This window comes from Canis aureus, chromosome 13 (genome assembly GCF_053574225.1).
Source record: "Canis aureus isolate CA01 chromosome 13, VMU_Caureus_v.1.0, whole genome shotgun sequence".
Lineage (NCBI taxonomy): Eukaryota > Metazoa > Chordata > Mammalia > Carnivora > Canidae > Canis > Canis aureus.
Window position 1 is genome coordinate 33,735,954 of NC_135623.1, and position 19,102 is coordinate 33,755,055.

At 34.8% G+C, this 19,102-nt stretch overlaps 1 long non-coding RNA gene across 5 annotated transcripts in view; it reads left to right on the top strand.

The window, feature by feature from the left end:
• Positions 1-10,032: 10,032 nt before the first annotated feature.
• The window catches only part of LOC144282265 (uncharacterized), a 126,423-nt gene continuing 117,353 nt past the window's right edge, over positions 10,033-19,102 (top strand). For all 5 annotated transcript variants that reach the window (XR_013350644.1, XR_013350642.1, XR_013350643.1 and 2 more), the window contains exon 1: positions 10,033-10,148. This is a non-coding gene — a long non-coding RNA (uncharacterized LOC144282265). The remainder of the gene's footprint in view (positions 10,149-19,102) is intronic.

Consider the following 19,102-nt stretch of genomic DNA (forward strand, 5'->3'; position numbering starts at 1 on the left):
CAGATTTTATATGAATAATAACTTTTCATTTTAGATTGCTACAGTAATATATTCATAAACTAACTAGACATGAATACACATTCATATAAATAAACTATTGTTTAGATGAATAAATGGGGATAAGGGACACATTTTCCTTAACGAATAGTCTCAAATTTTATGTTTGTGTATATACATACGTATATACATATATATATCCACACACTCATATACTCATATATGTCTATATATATATATATACACACACGCACTCATCTATAATAGAACCCAGACATAAATCCATATAAATATAGCCAATTGAACATTGACAAAGGAGTAAAGGCAATAGAGAGGAGAAAAAATCTTTTCAACATATGCTGGAACGACTAGACATCCACATGCAAAAAAATAATTTTCCACTTGGAGTTAAAAACCATACATTTGCTTATTTTCTTGCTAAAATTATCTTAGTTTTGGTTGTTGAGAGCTTTTACAAATTGATTCCTGTGCTGCTTCAACATACTCCCATAAATTTTTTTAGCTGTTTTTTTTTTTTAATTATCTGGCACTATCTGGATGATGTGCCTTAGTGCAGAATCAACCATTTTTTCAAGGAGACCTGATTTCTTTCATTGGAAAAGGATACCTAATATCTTTTGAACATTGGTAAAAATTATTTTTATTTTCTTTTAAGATTTTATTTTTAAATGATCTCTATAACCAGTATGTAGTTTGAACTCACAACCCCAAGATCAAGAGTTGCATGCTCTACCAACTGAGCCAGCCAGGTGTCCCTGAACATTGATAAAAATTATTATTAAATTATTATAAAATTAAAATTATTTCATAATTCCATTATTATGGAAAAAAACCCTAAAATTATTACAGAATTTTTTATTTTAAGTCAACTGGCTACATGTGTTTTGGAAGCTAGACAATGAGATTAGATGGTCTAGGTTCTGTTTTACTAGTTCTGGACATCACTGATTATATTCAGATATATTCTGGAGAAGTGAGTAAGCACTCAGAGACTAGAGATTATCTTTTGGGGGCCAAATCTTAGCTCTGTGACTTATTTTGGCAAATTATTTAACTCCTCTTATCTTCAGTTCCTCATCTGCAAAATGGAGATCATGTCTCCATTTTATAGTGCTACTGTGAGAATTGAGACCGACCAAGAACAGTGCTTGGTACAGAGTGGCTCTCCCAATGCGTTGGATTCCCTTTGTTGAGTTAACTGATTGCCAGAGTTCAGAGCAGATGAGGAGCCCAAAATGTCAGATTTAGCACTCTGATCCCTTGTTTTTGGTGATATTTTTAATTTCTATAAATAATATGGCCTTTTGAAATGAATGAATGAAACAAATACGATAATTTGTTCTCTATTGATACAAATTACAAGAAATTCTTGTTTTTTAATAGATTTAATCCATTTACTTTAGAAATTTTCTATCAACAACTCACCTGCTATTCACACAAAATTGTAGTGTTTACATCTCATCTTGAATTCATGCCATGTGGTCTGTGATAGAATGGGCAGCATGCTGATACAATCATGTTTTTAAAATGGGCAAGTACCTACAAGCTGTGGTAATTCCAAATTCCAGGATAAACCTAACATGGAGCCAAGCTATGCTAGGTTCTGTAATTTTAACAGCTGTTATGTGAATGCAATAAATTTTTCATTTTAGAGCTTCTCAAGTATACGTATATATGTGTGTGTGTTTATCTTTGTGTAAACATCATAAGCAACTGAAAATAAACATTTAACCCTTTAAATTCTAAATCTATGTAAAAGCTGTGGGCAATAACATCTGTATAATGACCTCAGTGCAATTATGTTTTAATGACCATTATATTAGTTTTCTATTGATGCATAACAAGTTACTTCAGATAATGCTTAAGACATACATTTATTATCTTGCAGTCTGCATGAGTCAGGAGTCTGGGCTGCTTAATTGGGTCCTATTCTCAGTTTTCACAGGCTGAATGAAGGTGTTGGTCAGTGGCTACATACTCATTCGAAGTTCGGGGTCCTCTTCTAAGCTTATTCAAGTTACTGGTACAGTTCAATTCCTTGTATTTATAGGACTAAGACCCTCAGATTCTAGAAGCTGTCTTCTAAATAGATGGTTTTAAAATTGGCTTTTGGTTTTTCAAGGTCCGGGATAAGCATTTTGGTTGCTCTTTTATAAAATGCCTAGACCCGTTTTAAAAGAGCTCACATGGTTAGGTCATATGCCCCCAGCATAATCTTCTTTTGGTTAGAAACCTTAATTATATATTTAAAAATGTCTTTACTTTCTGTCATATTCTGTTGATTAAAATAGGGGAAAGATAGAGAATATCTGCAAAAAAGTCTACAGCTAACATCTTACTTAATGTTGATAAACTCAAAGTTTCCTTCTCAGATCAGGTTCAAGACAAGGGTGTCCCTTCTCACCACTACTTTTCAATATTGTACTGGAAGTCTAGCTAAGGCAATAAGATGATAAAGGAAAAAGATACAGATTGGTAAAGCTGAAACAAAAATCCCTTTGTTTGCAGATGACATGGTCATCTATATAGAGCTGAAAGAATTGATAAGAGAAATTCTGGGAATTACTAAGTGATTATAGTAAGGTTGCAATACACAGGATTAATATATAAAAGTCACTTTCCTATATACTAAGAATGAACAAATGGAATTTGAAATTAAAAATACAATACTATTCATATTAGTAACCAAAAATTGAAATACTTAGGTATAAATCCAACAAAATACACACATGATCTATGTGAGGAAAACTCTCAAAGTCTGATGAACAAAATCAAAGAACTAAATAAATGTAGAGATATTCTATATTCATAGATAGAAACACTCAATATTGTCAAGATGTCAGTTCTTCCCAAATTGATTTATAGATTCAATGCAATCCCAATTAAAATTCCAGCAAGTTGTTTTTGTGTGTGTGTGTGGATATTGACTAAGTGATTATAAAGTTTATACGAAAGAAAAAGATCCAGAATAGCCAACACAATTGTAGAAGAACACATTTGGAGGAGTTACTATCTGATTCAGGACTTAAAGCTATGAAAATCAAGACAGCATGGTATTAGGGAAAGAACAGACAAATAGAACAATGTAACAGAATAGAGAGCCCAGATAGAGACCCACATAAAATAGTCAATTGATCTTTGACAAAGCAGCAAGAGCCGTAAAAGGGAACTAAGTCTTTGAACAAATGGTTTTGGAACAAGTGAACATCCACATGCAAAAGAATGAATCTAGACACAGACTTTATACACTTTCCAAAGACTAACTCAGAGTCAATCATAGATCTAAATGCAAAACTTTAAACTCCTAGAAGATAACAGGGGAAAACCTAGATAACTTTGGAGTATGGCTATGATTTTTTAGATATAGCACCGAAGGCAAGGTCCATGTAAAAAGAATTAATACACTGGACTTAAATGAAAAAAAAATCTACTCTGTGAAAGACATGAGAAGACAAGCCACAAAGTAGAAGAAAATATTTGCCAAAGACACGTCTGATAAGGATTATTATCCAAACTATACAAAGAATTTTTAAACCTCAATAATATGAAAACAATCCAGTTAAAAAATTAGCAAGAGATCTAAATAGACACCTCATCAAAAAAGATTTACAGATGACAAATAAGCACATATGAAAAGATGCTCCACGTCATATATCATTAAGGAAACGCAGCTAAAACAACGACAAGATACCAATACACACCTATTAGAATGACCAAAATCCATGACACTGACAACATTAAATGCTGTAAGGTTTTAGAACAAAAGGAACTTTCATTTGTTGCTGGTAGGATTTGGTGCTGGCACAGCCACTTTGGAAGACAGTTTCGCAGTTTCTTGCAAACTAGACATGCTTTTGCCAGATGATCCAGCAATCACACTCCTCACTGTTTATCCAAAAGAGATGAAAACTTATGTCCACACAAATCCTGGCACACGGCTGTTTATAGCAGCTTTTTTCATAATTGCCAAACCTTGGAAGCAACCAAAATAACTCAGTGTGGGTGAATGGATAAATAAATTCTGTTCCATCCAGACAGTGGAATATTAATTGACACATGAAATGGGAGAACCTTAAATACATATTACTAATTGAAAAAAGCCGGTGTGAAAAGGGTATTACTGTAGGTTTCCAAACATAATACATTCTAGAAAAGGCAAAACTACAGAGACAGAAAAAAGGTCAGTAGTAGTCAGAGGTTGGGGTGGGGAACAGTGGCATGGATAGGTGGGACACAGAGAAATTTTTAGGGCAGTGAAAATACTCTCCTAGTTACCATAACAGGTACGTGGCATTAACAAACATACGTTTGTTTAACCAATAGAGTGAACCTATGTGAACTATGGACTTTTCGTGATACCAGTATATAAGCATAGATTCCTTAATTTTAATAATCTGGTGGGGGATGCTTTTAATGCAGATTGTTACATATGTGTAAAGGCAGAGGGTGGATCATAAATCTCTGCAACATTTCCTCAGTTTTTCTGTGAACCTGAAACTTCAAAAAAAATAAAGCCTTAGTGAAAAAACAAAGCAAAATGTCTGTCTGCGTTCCAGGGGACGGGATTACACAAAAGCATACCAGTGGTGAGAATCATGAGTCTTGGAACAAGTGATCTTGGGTTCTGCCTACTTGGACAAATTCATACAACCTAATGGACCTCTCCTTGTGTGTGCTACTTTAACTCTCATGAAAAACCACCCTGTTCACTCTGCTGATCTACTTTGTATATTAGGGCAGAAAAGAAAAAATTAAAAAAGCTCATACAATGAAATACGGGCTCTGAGTACTCAATATTTTTTCCAGTCTAAATTTTCAATTCCTTTTTTTTAAAATTTTCAATTCTTATTATAGAACTCATTGAATTCAAATAGATAATTACACTATATCCAAAATATTCCATAATGATGACCAAACAAATGATCCAGGTTCACTTTTTATAATCTAAATGTTATTTGCCATTTTCTTCACACAATAAGCTAAGAAATGCAAAGAAAAAATATTCCTTATTTCAAATAAAAAAAAACAATTAGAAATATATAAATAGGTTTGTTAAATTCCTAGATAGGTATGTTTTTAGAAAGCAAAGTAGTTAACCTTTTTAACCTGAGAGTATCAAGATACTATGAAAAGTCAGCTTTTTAAAAGTACAAGAACTCTAAAACTTCTATTTCAAATATACAGAGCAGAAACAAAAGCTGTACTCAAAGAACTCTTCTAGGGCATTGGGAATATGTTCTCCTTCAACACGAATCCGTAGATTTAGAAAATTTTCTTCCATGGGTTTACAACAATCTACCCTCGAATGCATAGTTTGAGTAATTGGATAAACCATATATATTTTTTAATGTACAAATACGTAATTTCTTGGCGCTATTAACAATTCTTCTGAAAGCCTCTAGAAATCATATTGCAATGCAAGTACAATTGAAAATATGTAAGATGCTAAGGTCACAGATCAGGTTCAGCATCACTTGTACAAATTTATATAATTTCCTGGAGCTTTCTTTCTGTGCCTGACTTTACAGAGCTGAACACTTGGGCCTATCTCAAATCCATTTTCAGCTCAAGAAAATGGCAGATTTTTTTTAATGGCTAATTTAAAATGTTATGAAAATAAGTTATTCTTTTCCTTACTTCAATTCTCAGGAGAAGAATTAAAAGAAAATAAAAATCTTCTTTACATGGAATATGACATTTAAGATTATCATCCCCTTATATAAGTATGGCCAGCCCCTTTAATTTCTGTGAACTTTCATCAGATGAGTGGTTATTTTTAAAATATAGTTGTTCTTGAATGTTTCTTGTTTCTCAAATTCTATCTTGTTTACTGCCAATCCATTTTTTAAAGATTTTATTTATTTATTCATGAGAGACACAGGGAGAGAGAGAGGCAGAGACGTAGGCAGAGGAAGAAGGCTCCCTGCAAGGAGCCCAATGTGGGACTCAATCTTGGACCCTGGGATCATACCCTGAGCTAAAGGCAGACTCTGCACCCAGGCGTCCCTTGCCAATCCATTTTTAATGATATCTTTTCACTCTCTAGTCCAGTATTTTTTGGCTATATGTATAATTTTTTCCTAATTTTCAGTGTTGCTCTTTTCTTCACCTATGGCAATGTTTTGCAATGGAATTGGAATCTCCTTTTATTTTTCTTCTAAAGGAAATGCTATTGTTACAAAATGCTAAATTTTATTGACATTAGCAATAGAAAATAATAAACAGTGTTGAAAACCAGATTTTAATTTAACAGAATCAGAACCTAAAGACTGAAACTTGTCTCAGTATCTAGGGACATTGAGGAACATGAATATATAATCAAAGTATTTTTTTTTTTTTGCAAAATGCAGACAATATTATATTTTCCTTTCTGATTCTTCATTGTCTTACTATAGGCAAAGGTAAAAGCATGCTATGAAAGCACTTTAAAGCATGAAGTACAGTTATGGGTTGAATTTTGTCCCACAAATTTGTATGTGGAATCCTACTCCCCCCTCCCAAGGTCCCTTACAACATAAGCTTATTTGGAGATAGGTCTTTAATGAGATGATCTAGTGAAAATAAAGTCATTAGTGTGGGGCCTAATCTAACATGATCGGTGTCCCTTTAAAAGGGAAATTTGAAAACAGAGAAATGCATAGAGGAAATAATGATGTGATGAGACATCACACTTTACAGCAAAAAGATGGCCATCTACAAGCCGAGGACAGAGGTCTGGAACAGATTCCCCCTCACAGTCCTTTCACAGAACACTGCCAATGCATTGCTCTCAGACTTCTAACCTCCAGAATAATAATCTAACCTCCAGAGACAATAAATTTCTGTCGTTTAATCCACTCAGTTTGTGGTGCTTTGTAATGGCAGCTCTAGGAAACTAATACAAGTACCTTAAAACTGTATCGTCTTGTGCTTATTAGTATTGTCTTATAGTTATTAGTAATAGTAGTAGTTTCTAGAAACTAGAAAGAAGAGACAAAACTGATATTATCCAATGAGGGGTAGTCTTCCCTTTTATTTTTATTATCATTTATTGATCATGTCCTACATTCCATCAGCTGTCATGAGTTTTGATGCCTTAATGCAGAAATAGTGTGTTGACTTAGTGGTTAAAATCTCATATTTGGAGTTAGACCCCCCTGATTCCATGAAATTAAATTCTGATTCCATTATTTATGGCTGTATGTTTTTATGCAGTTTATCTGTAGTCGTATCTGTCAACACAACTTATGAGGCCTAAGTGCAAAACAATAATTCACCTTGTGAATTCAGCATGAAAAAAGCATTGTTAAAAATACTAAAATAGAAAACTTTATTTTTATAAAATATTTTATAACATAAAATGTAGCAGGGTAATGGTGACGTGGATAACAACATAGAGTTACAAAATGTAAAAGAAAAAAGTCTTATATATTACAACAAATAACAATATTTCATTGTGGTATCCTGCTTGGTTATAAGATTATTCTGACTCAATTTTCTACAAATTCATTTATTAAGTTATTATTTAACAAAATTTTGTTCTTATTAACAAAATTTGAAAAAATTTAATCTTTCAACAATTTGAAAATGACATCAGTTACTATTGGCAAATGTAAGATCACAAATAATTTTTGGTAATTTTTCATTTGAGAAAAAACTTTCTGCTGATGTAACTAATAGAGCAGTTAGGGTATTTTGTAGACTATATTAATATTAGGAGGGGATCCCTGGGTGGCTCAGCGGTTTGTTTGGCGCCTGCCTTCAGCCTGGGGTGCGACCCTGGAGTCTCAGGATCGAGTCCCACGTTGGGCTCCCAGTATGGAGCCTGCTTCTCCCTCTGCCTGTGTCTCTGCCTCTCTCTCTCTCTCTCTATCATGAATGAATTTTTAAAAATCTTTATATTAATATTAGGAATAATTTCTGATCATTTTTTTAGAAATAATTATAATTGGTGGATCTAGAGCTTATGATCCTCATGGAACAGTTACTCTAAAAAGGTTTAACTCAGTGCAAATCAATTTTCATAACTCTAAATTTAATTTTAAACTTAAGTAGACACAATGATATTTTAATATTTCCTCCCACAATTTCTGTAATTAGTTTAAGAAACCAAAAGTAGATTCATGATGTGAGTATAACTCCAAATGCCTATTAATACAGTATTTTATCTCCAAATCCTCAATCGGGGCGGGGGAAAATTAACTTTAAAATTGTTTTCCTCATTAAGGATGGATTTATTTAAAGTTTCATATGGAAATCAGGCCCTTTTCTAATATATTGGTCTTTAAACTTAATTCCTATTTTTAATGTGGATATTTGCTTTTGAGTATTACCTCAGTTTTCAAAAGTAAATATTCTGAACTCTGAAGAATTCTAATCGCTTCTTGATAAGCGTTTTTTTTTTTTAAATTTATTTATTTGAGAGAGAGAGATCATATGAACAGAGGGAGGGGCAGAATGAGAGGGAGAGAGAATCTCAACCAGACTCCCCATTGAGCCTGGAGCCCTGATGTGGGGCTCAATCCCATGACCCTGAGATCATGACCTGAGCTGAAATCAAGACTCAGATGCTTAACCGACTGGGCCACCCAGGCGCTCCCCCCGATTAGCTTTATTAAAATGCCCATATGTACCCTTTATTTTGTAATAATATGCTATCATCATATATGGCCTGGGCACCAGCAGTTCTTCTAAAGGGTTCATATCAGTGCACCGGCCATGGAGATGGACAGTCAAGCCAGTCTCCCAACATGGGCCCAGTGCTGTTCACATATGGGGCCTCCCCTCTCCCTTAGAGCTATGGTGACTGTGTCCAGGTCCCACCCAGCCACCTTAGATACCCGAAGATACCCCTGATTATTCTGAAGACTGCACCTGTGTGTTGGGCCCAGATCAATTGTTCAATGCCCATGTGCCTATCAGGCCATGATCCCAAGCTGGAGGTGGCATGAGCACTCCCAAGCTTTCTCCGTTGTTCACTCACACTTCCTTGTCTCGCAGATCACATGGAGTTCCAAGATAAAATCATTAAGAATTTCAAGTGGCGACATCAAAGCTATAAACCAAGTACAAGGCCCTCCCGAGAGCAAGGCCCTTTGCTTGCCTTGTCTGTGTTTGCTTATTCAACTAAGAAAATAGATTAATACCTACTTGGTAGGGTTGGTGATGATACTGAATTAGTTAATATATGTGATGAACTTATAAAAGGGTCTGATTCATAGCAAATAATCATTATTAGTCCTTGTATTATAATGACATTAAGACTCAGTCACTGTCTCAAAAGTGTTCATAGGCTAGTTAGAAAAGCATGTGAACAACTTATTACAAAAATACAATAATAAATACCACTATGCCTTGAGAATAGAAAAATGTCCTGTATACAAGGGATTAATAGAGGTGAAACTAATGTACACATATAGCTCAGTATAATTAATAGCACTTGAACTTCCATTGTGGATATAGATCTCAAAAGAATCTTGCTTCTACTCTAACCTTGAAAGGGGAAAGAAAAGATAATCTGTAAAATCATAAGTTTTTAGAACCCATCAGAAAGCCAACTCAGTGAACTGAATTCCAAAGAGCAACAAGCTCCTTCAAAAAGACACTGTGTTCAGCAGTGGGACCTGGGAGCACTGTCAGTTGAGCATCGTCCACTTGGTTTCAGCTCAGGCCATGATCTCAGAGTGGTGAGATCAAGCTCCATGTCAGGCTGGTGCTCACCATGGAGTTTAAGACTCTCTCCTCTCTCTCTCTGCCCTTCCCCCTGCACCCTCTCTTTCTCTTTTAATCTCTCTCTCAAATTAATAAATAAAAAATTTTTAAAAAACACTGAACATGCAAACTGTTTTGCCTTTGGCAGAATATGGGAGGAAGTAGTAGCATACATAAACGTGTATAAAAGGAAATGACTGAAATTTTAATGAATTTTTCAAGATTGAGTGTCAGCAAAAGAATTTAGAATCCCTGGAAACCTCAGACACAAAGGTCATCTGTATTTTCTCATCATCCTTTTAACATAAGCCTCCCGTCTTATGCATATAAGGAAGCTTGGGATCACAAAAGGGGATCTGAAGAATCAGCTGCTGAAGGATAAGGAAGAAATCCAAACTCTTCTCTCATGGGAGCAAAATCCTTCCACTGCTGTGGCAGAGGTAAGACCATGGCCAGAATTTTGTACCCTTGTCATGACACAAAGCAGAGCTGCTGGAGGAGGGCAGATCAGTCCCTTGCCCACGAACCCCCGTTCTTACAAGAGAGGGGGAGATGGGAGGAAAGCTGAGAAAACCCCACTCTGAAGCTGAACCTTATTCTTGAGGTTGCCCCAGAACAAAGAAATTTCTCTGCCTCTCATGAGCTTTGCATCAAATAATAAGCAACAGCAGTCAGCTGCTGGTGTAGCTTCCTAGCTTCAGAAGCGGAGACCCTCTGTTGTCACACCCACGTAAGGCCTGCTCAAAGCTGATGGGGAGGGGCGTAGCCCTCCAGCACCACAGGCCTCCCCTTAAGCTTGAGGTAGCCAAAGTTCCTCCCCTTCGGGACCCAGAATCACCTCCACCGATGGCTGGCCATAGCAGAAAACTGCCATTAGATGGCACCAAATCTCAACCAAGCTCCAGACCGGTCTGGGTTACACAGCTGTACACCTGGAGCTTGCTAGATGTGCAGCCTGGCCCTAGTCATTTCAGTATTTTTGTCGTATTACAATTGAATTTGATTGTATTACAATTGAATACTGATTTTTTTATTGCCATTTGCCTCTGTGACATTGGGTATTGCTCTCTCCCTCTTTTTCTGTTTACTAAAACAATGTATTCCAACTAGGTATGTGACTTCTTGGGAGAAAGAGATCACATGCACCCGTACAGAACATCTAAGATTAAATAAATATTCTAGCTCAATTTATCAAGAATAAAAATGTTTCTGAAAAAAAAAAAAAAAAAAAAACCCGTTCCTGAACTACAGTGGCACACAGGAAGAGAAGACATTTGGCATGTGTTAATGTGGTTCCCATGATCTTCAGGGATCCAAATGGAACCTGGAGCTACCATTGATGACACATGGATGATAAGTATTTGCCAGATCTGGAAAATTCAATTCTTGCCATATCATGGATTACTAAGAGAGTATAGCTGCCAGATATCTTACACATAAATGTGCTTGTTTTCTTCTCTTTGCAGCAACTTTTTACTTTTAGGAGGCATTAATGATCTTGCCTAAATCAGCTATTACATCGAAGATTTTAAATGGTGATTTGCAGCTTGTAGTTTAGGCCTTTTTATTTCCTCTCATTTTATTTTTGTTCCAAGAGAGAAAAAAATACATAAACACGAGTCATCAGCCCTCTGGTTTAGCCTGGTATCAGACCAGTTTAGAAGGCCTTAGAAGAGGGAATGAAGAGATATTTGAATTGAAAGATAAAAAAAGAAATAGTGAAAAAAGGTCATAGTCACTTGCTTAGTTCTTGGGCCTAAGCCAATTTTCAAATCCATTTGTACTGATGGAAGAGGTAGCCAGGTCTCTAGAAGGAAGGGTCCTGCAACATGTATATCCTATAATGATTCCCCAGTTAAAGAAAAAAAATGAATTAAAAAATCAAAACCTTTCCCATTGTATATTTTTGAGATTCCAACAGGCAAGAGTTTTTTACACTTACTGTTCTCCTTAACATTTAGTTGGGAATTGACTGTCTTAAACCTCAACAGACATACATTTTACTTACTACATTTCCTATCCTGACCTCTGAGTCTCTATATGAATTTCCTCTTACTTGACCTCTCAAGCTCTTTACAGTTCTCGTCTGTGATTAGCACAGTACAGATGCACTTGCTCCTCATTCCTCCTTATTCCTCATATCCGACTTTCCTCAGCACTTCAAGCATGATCGTCATGTAATTTGTTTCTTCTTGTCTTTCATTTCTTGGCTCAGTGTACTCTCCACAGAGACTCCTCCCTGAGTATTTAATGTTAGGTAGCCAGTACCTGTTCTATATGATAGGATGCTCCCTAAAGTCCATTGTAGTACTGGTGATATGTGACAATCATGTTTGTCTTTTCTGTCTTTCCCCAGTAGAATGGAAAATCCAGGAAAATAAGTATCTTGGCTACTTGTTCCTTACTATCTCCTGCCACTTACAATAGAATTGAAAACAAGATTCTTGAGTAAAAGACCTCAGTTTATGTACTTGTTAAACCTTTATCTTTCTTTTTATTAGTATTAGGTATAAAATAAGGATTTAAAATTGCTTTGGGACACCTGGGTGGCTCAGTGGTTGAGGGTCTGCCTTCAGCCCAGGGTGTGATCCTGGAGACCCTGGATTGAATGCCACATTAAGTTCCCTGCATGGAGCCTGCTTCTCCCTCTGCCTGTGTCTCTGCCTCTCTGTGTCTCTCATGAATAAAGAAATACAGTATTTTTTTAAAAATAAATAATAAAATTGCTTTAAAAATGAAATGAAGTAGGGATTTTGCTTCTAGGAGTGGCAATGGTGATTTGTTTCAATCCACTGTGCAGAAAAGGATTAAGAAAGCCCACAAGTGTGCGCGTGTGTGCATGCGCGCACATGCTGTGACGTGATGCTGCCAAGGCAATTGGCCAAATTCTAGAGGAAAAGAAGTAAGACCTAGAGATGTGAGTCTCGTATCTACCTCCATTTTTCCTTTGTGGGATCTGCCAATTCTGGAAGAGATAATTGACAGGTCAAAAAAGCTGATGAGAGTTTTTGACAAATTTATAAGAATCATAATGAAAATTGGGTTCAGTGGTCAACAGAGAGCATTGGTAAGTCACTCTAGATTTTTATTAAAATCCAAATGGTCTGCACCCCCAAAATAAGTATAAAATAGGAAGTGAGACTTCTGAGTTCAATTCCTGGTAGGAGTGAGGTAATTCTAGTTTGTGGATGATCTGAGCCACTTACAGAAGCAAACACAAATCTGCTTCAGAAAAAATAAAGTTCTTTTAGACCTTGAATATCTCTTTACAGATTTGTATATTGAACCTAGCAAATAATAAAGAGCAATCAGGCAAATGAAAACCAAGAGAACTGGAAAAAAAAAACAAGCAAGCAAACAACAGTAATTGACTACAACAAACTACTGCTACAATTGTTTTAGGAAGTATACATATATTGAATACCAAATTACCATCTCAATTTCAAACTAAAACTGTACCCTTAATTTTTTACCCCAAACTTATCTTGCCATGTCTTTCCTTATTGCTGTCAATGATAACACCATGTTTCCATAGCTCAGCCCAAGACATTGTTGTCATCTTTGACTATCTGTCTTTGTTGTCATACCATATATATAATTGGTTAGGAAGCCATCACTCTTATTTAAAAATACAGGTAAATACATAATCTGACCATTTCTCATTACACCCACAGCTACAAGCGTGTTGCCCTGTTCTCACTGAATTGTCTGTGGTCTCAAGATAGCAGTCAGGGTGATTCTATTAAAGCGTACATCAAAACAAAACAACAACAAAAAAAAAAACTAAAAAAAAAAAAAAAAAAAAGCGTACATCAAACCAGATTTTCCTCTGCTTGAAATTGTGCAATGTTTACCCTCCCCTTCTACTCAGAACAAAAAAGCCTTAAAAATGGCTCACAATGTCCTATACCTTTCCAAATCCATGTCAAGCCCTTATAGTTTTATATCTGTATCATGCAATATATATCTCACTGAAATTTTTACTGTAGCACTTATGCTATAGGATGTCAACTGTGTGTGTTTTCCTATAATATACATGTTTACATTGAGCCAAGAAGCGTTCTGTTGGCACTGCAAATACTGCAATGAAAACTATTTACTGGAAGCCTATATTAATCATTTTTTTCAAAAACTCATAATTTTGGTAGCAGAATTAGATCTTAGTCATCATAAGTGAAGACTATCTTATGTTGATTAATGGGCATCAGCTGCTATTGTAAATAAGCAACACTTTAAAAATATCTTGGGCAGCTTGGGTGGCTCAGCGGTTTGGCGCCGCCTTCAGCCCAGGGCCTGATCCTGGAGCCCCGGGATGGAGTCCCACGTTGGGCTCCCTGCATGGAGCCTGCTTCTCCCTCTGCCTGTGTCTCTGCTTCTCTTTCTCTCTCTGTGTGTCTCTCATGAATGAATAGATAAAATCTTCAAAAAAATAAAAATAAATAAAAATAAAAACATCTTGATATAACTATTTTTGCATGAGTTTGCCTTATTTTATCACTTTTCCTTTCATGTAATACTTTCTGATGATTCTCATTGGGCACCAGAAGGCTATTTTATTAAACTATTTTAATCTATTGATAGTTTAAGATAAACAAACTTGGATATATATGACTGGTAGCCTTTTTTGGTGGGGGGAGGGGTTTGCTTTTGTGTAATGATTCACAGTTAAAGTAGTCTCCCATTGCACTCCCATTGGACTCTCTTACTAATATATTTCAATCTAATGATAATTGAAAGATAAATTTGAGAGTAAATAAATTTTGATGTAAAGAACTGTAGAGGGCAGAGATGCTAGAATCTAGAGCACAACCCTAATTACTACATGGTTATCATTTCTTTTATTCATAAAGCTAAGCTTAGAGGTACTTTGAAATTCAAGACTGTTAAATTTTGAAAGTTGAATTTTTACTAGAATTCAGTTTCCACTGGCCTCTCATGTATCTTTTTTTTTCTTTTCCTTATCCACTCAAGTAGAAATTAGAACTATTTATGTTCTTAAGCTCAATCAAATTAGATTATGTAATTGATTTAAATCAGAATAATAAAATAGAAATTAAAACTATATACCAATTTTATATAAACTTTATTTAGCAAGATGACTAATACATTAATAAATCTAACAACCTTCGTTACTGTCACTGTGACCTGGCCCCTCCTAGTCCACATCCTGAATCAGGATCTCAGACGTCACCTAGAGTGGAACTTGTGACATGTTAGTGGAAAAATGGAAACGACATTTTGATATTCACTTCTGGGGAGGAAACTGTTTTGCCAAAAACAATTCACTTTGTAATTTTTCATTTCAATTATCTGCAGCACAATGGCTAAAATGTGTTTTCTTCTCTTTTGTTCTGATTTTGTAAGGAAACACAAGATCAGTCTATATAGCCACCTGAACACTGTTGCCAAGACCATTCCTTATAAAGAGGATTATTTCTGCACAATAGAGAGTGCAAGCACGTTTCCTTTCCCTGTCAAAATTCTCTCTACCTTGGGATAGGAATACACCCCCCACTCTTCTTTTCCCAAATTAGATAGTATTAAAGTTCTAAAAAGAAGGCAAATCTTTAAATATCATGTGTTATGAGATAAAACATTTGAAATTTGCCTTGATAGCAATGTTTGTCTTTATATAAATGTTTTTAGACATAAAAACATCTTAGTATATATTCTCTATCAGTGTACTTCTCTTAAGAATTACTTTTCTCTTTACATGCCTACAAAGTGACTAACTTAACTCCACCATTTATAAGGATAACATACTGTTTAGCTCACTAAAACTTAAGGAAAAAAGAAAATGTAAAGACATCTGAACAAATAGATTTTTTATATATAGTTTATTTTATAAGATAAAGTAATATAACAATGTTTTATATGCAAGATTTATATTCTTAATACACATTTACTAAAATGCTAACTTCTATGCACTTATAAGGCTTTTGATACTCAATTTAGGGAGATAGTGGAACAAATTAAATCCATTAGGCTGCATGTAGAATTCTAAAGTTTAGAAACACTTTGTCAATAGAATCTTTCAATTTGAAAATTTTTTTCTTTAAAAAAACACAAAGAAAAGCAATATGGGACTCTTTATAATTTTATTCTTTGTTCATTCAGTACATCTTGATTGAGTGCTGACTTTGTATTGGGCATACCTCTTTAGTACTAATGACACAGTAAGAAAAACAGAAAGAACTTCCTACCCCTGGGTGACTTAGGACAAGTGAGTATAACTAAAGAGAGAATAGCAATTGCTATAGAAATATATTGAATTTCCTTGTACATTGAACTTTTTCTCAAAGTGATGAAGTGTAATGTTCATTCTACTCCCCACCCATACTCCTTTTACCTATACATTGAATTGATCTTCTAAAATTGTTCGAAAGCAAATAAAAGATTTTTTCTGAAGATTCATTTTTTAGACACAAAAGAGGTAATATGCAGTTTATCATTCATAGAGTTCTTACTCTCTTCCCTATTTCTTTGTGACTATTCTATTTCAAATAAGTCAGTGCAGAATATATACTGCCCTCATAACCTATGAGCAAATGTAGAAGTCAGATATGTGTGGAATAGTTCTTATTTCTTCACTGGCCTGAAATATTAATGTAACTCCCCAAAAACAGTGCCAGAATAAACCTCTGTCATTGAACCATCGTTATTTTGCTGTACATGCAGTTCATTTACTTGCAGTGATTTGAATAGCTTGCTTGACAAGAATGGCAAAATCACAATCTTATGCTGTGACTCATTTTTGTACTTATTCTGATTAGAATTTCCCTGAGGGCAAATAACATGCCTTATTCATCACTTTAAAATAATCAAATAAAAATCAAACAATAGAATTACAATAGTAGTTAGCAATTCATATACATTAAGTTTGTTGTTGACTTATGTAATTTTGGGGAGATGAAAACAGAGTTGTGCTTTCAGGTAAACAGGAGAATTCCTTAGTTAACATATGACTTGAATATTGACAGTTCAAGAATATGAAAGCCAGAGCAGTGCATCTGAGATTTAGTCTAGGTATCAATTCCTAGAGAAATTGTTCCATGACCTCTCTTTTTTCAATGGGCATACTGCTCATACCCTCTCCTGCCCTGAGACTGTATCTCTTCTTTATTTTTCCATATTTCTTATCATTACACTTAACACATGGTTTATAATTGTGAGTTGTAGTCCCAGACAGACAGTGAGCTCAGGACAGGAAGTATGTTTTATTCCTCTTTGCAGACTTCCTACCTAGTCTTAAATAGTTTGAGTTCGAGTGAATTCATATATTCCTATGCTTTAGAATGTTGTGTGGATGAACTGAATGAATCCATGAGTGAATGAGACCGTCATTTTGGCTGGGCATTCTTTCCTTCAGATAACCCAACTAACTCTCTGTTTTCAGTCTAGCTTCAACATGCCTTTTTTTTATTTATTTATTTTTTTCTGTCCTGATGGTAATAGATAAAATAAATCTGAAATACAGAGTAGTTAAGTTTATTGATTCAGAAGGTTACTTAGCAGAGTTAAATCTAAAATTCCAGATGAATTGAAAGAATGAGACAGGCAGCTGGTGGCTAAAAGTTTAGTCTTTTGTGTCAAAAAAAAAACAAAAACAAAAAAAACCCACCCAGCTTAGAATATGGGTCGTCTTGTTGACAGAGGTAAGGTGCGTAATTTTTCAGAATCTGTGCTTTTGAGTAATGCCTGTTTTGTAGTACTGCTGTGAAATAATCTGTATGTAAAGAATAGTCCCATGCTTAGTATATATATAAATATATATATATATATTTATATTTATTTATTTATTCATGAGAGACACAGGGAGAGAGAGAGATGCAGAGACACAGGCAGAGGGAGAAGCAGGCTCCATGCAGGGAGCCCGACGTGGGACTCGATCCCGGGTCTCCAGGATCACATCCTGGTATATATTAAATACAATAATCTTACATATAAGTATTGGCATTATTGCTTTTAAGTAATAATAATAATTCAGACTAATAGGAAAGTCATAAGATGAAGGAAATACAAACAAAAAGCCTGGGTGTCCATATGACAGAGTGTAGTAACAAACAAACAATAACTCATGAAGTTATAGATCCTAGAAGGTAATTTCATGATGGGGTAAGTATATTCACAAAATGGCTGTAGCTTTTGTGAGTAAATATCCATGTGTGCTGGGGACAGACCTACTTTACATTTCTTGCCTCACTTATTAATAGCTCTCCATTTCACTCTCACAGTTGTCAGAATTTGGATGATGGATTGCACTGTTACAAAATGATGGCATATGTGCTTATGTGGAAAATTTTAGGGGGAACTTTCTGAAATATCTAATAAGCACCAGACAATGAAAATTTGCAAAACCATATGTAAAAGGGTCTCAGCTTCTATATACAAAAACCTAGGTTGTTCAACATTTCTAGTCTATCCACATGAGACCATCTTGAATGCAGATATTTTTTTTAGAAATTCACGTCAGTGTTCTTTTACCACATACCTGATAAGAATGTAATTTGGGTGGGTAGAAGTGAAACATGCCAAATGACTCTCAAGGCTTGCATTTTTACTTTTTTTTCTTTCTATTTTACAAGCTTACTTCCACATTCAACTTATTTTAAAAAGCCTTATTTTTTTTTTACCTTTATAATCTAAGATTCAGGAGTTGAAAATAGCGAGAAATGTTCATTTTCTTTCTTTCTCCCTTTCTATACAGAGTAACATCCTTTCCAGTAACAAATATTCAATAAAGGGAAAATACAGTTGTGATAGAATATTCTTGTTATTTACCAATCTTCTTTGTTAGCATCATGAAATAAAGCATCATGTTAGCATCATGTTACTTCAAGTGATTTCTACAAGTCTGTTCTCAGCCATTATCTAAAAACAGAAATAGAAAATAAGTTGCAGTTCTTCATAAATACAGCCATTTTTGCTATCAAAGATCTTCCTAATTAAGAAAGCAAATATGCAGGTTGCCTCTCTTAAATAGATCAGTTTTTGAAAACACATTCTTTCAAGGTATTATGTAGGACTTTTCTCATTGTGTTAAATCATTAGTGGTGAAAAAAGCAATATCAGATTATGGGAATGTACAAAAGAATTGCATTTTAAGCTATTATTCATGGAAATACAGATAGAGATTCAGATTACATTATTAGAAATCCAGTAATTTTCAGATAATTTTCACATTATCAGAAATTTGCAATTGAAAGAGCTGTGAGAAATTTGGCAAGTTAAACACAAATTTACAGTTATTATAATTCCAAGAAAATTTAAAATATTCAATAGTATTTCAAAAGATATTTTAATCAGTACTGATGGCTTCTTGGAGAAGGCAATGATTTTGAAGTATTGATGTGCTAACCCATTATCTGTAAGTACAATAAAATTATGCTGCAAT